This window comes from Galeopterus variegatus, unplaced genomic scaffold (assembly GCF_000696425.1).
Source record: "Galeopterus variegatus unplaced genomic scaffold, G_variegatus-3.0.2 Scaffold12179, whole genome shotgun sequence".
Classification (NCBI taxonomy): domain Eukaryota; kingdom Metazoa; phylum Chordata; class Mammalia; order Dermoptera; family Cynocephalidae; genus Galeopterus; species Galeopterus variegatus.
The window spans coordinates 1-1,412 of record NW_007738290.1 but is presented as its reverse complement, the minus strand read 5'-3'; positions in this window follow the sequence as shown (position 1 = coordinate 1,412).

The window sequence follows — 1,412 nt, the reverse complement described above, 5'->3', positions numbered from 1 at the left end:
AACCCGTGGCCTTGGTGTTATCAGCACCACACTCTCCCGAGTGAGCCACAGGCCGGCCTATCTGCTTTAAAGTATGCTACACCATGTAAGGAAGAGGAGGATGTAAGGAAATACACATGTACCTGCTCATTTGTGCACAAGAATTACAGAAATAGTGTTGAAAAACTGAAAGAAATTGATTAACTACAGGAGGTAGAAGGGAAGAAGATGGAAACTTCATAGTAGAAATAGGAGGGAGTAATACTTCTCTGAATATACCTTTTTTCATAGCTTTGAGGGCCATAATCACATTTCACAAACTCAAAAAACAAATAATTAAAACCAACCAGGATATAGAGGAGGGGAGTGAGTCAAAATGGAATACAAAACAAATTAATTCGATTGTAATACAAATAAATAACAAAATCATAGAGAAGGAGATGGAAAAGAAAAGAACTAATCTAAGTAACTTTGGAAAATAATACTCTGAATACTATAAAGCTAAAGACAAAAAACATTGTACACAAATACTGTACTCTGGTTAGTCAATCTGTTTCTCACTGGGGTGTGGGTTAGCAATTCTGAAACTAGTTTATCTGTATACAATGATTAAATAAGTAAGTAAATATATTACAGATAACAAGAGCTAGGTTTCTTACTCTCAATTCTCAGAGAAGCATAAAAAGGAAAGAGGGAAGGCTAGAACGAACCCTTTGATTCTGTATTGAAATCAGAATGATCAGCATGAACTTATGATGAGGAAAAGAGAGAGAGAAACAATAGAAAGAAACATAGTAGTATGGTGGGGGGTGAGTATATGTACATGTATTTCTTAGTGCTGTCTGCTGAGAGGGCCTAGAAGCAATGACATCCAGTAGCAATGAGCACATCCAACTCTCAGATCTTGATTTCTGTATACTATCCCCCATGAAACCAGTGCTCCTTGGAGAAGTACTTAATTCCAGGGCTGAGGCGACAAAAATACAAGATGAGCCTAAACCACCTTGTAGTGCTTGAAAAAAAGATGGGGACATGTTGAAAGGACACAGGAGCCAAAATAAAGTAGCTCCCCATGGCCAAAACTGGAACAATTTGAACAACCAAATAAACGAATGGTGTTGGGTTATAATCCATAGAATAAACTAAATATCCATGTGTCTCCACTAATATAAATAAGTAATTGAATAAATAAATAAAATGGGAGAGAAAGGACAGCTCTCCCTCACAGAAGAATTCCAATTAATAAACATAGATAGAGGGAATGAAGGAAAAAGAAAATCGTCATTAGGCAAACACCACAATAATAATTGCAAGATCAACAACAGATGCTAAAATCAGTAGGTGAAAATTAGAGAAGAAACAGGATTGGGCAGGCCCGGTGGTGCACTGCTACAGTGCGCCGCTTGGGAGTGTGGCGGCGCTCCCGCCGAGGG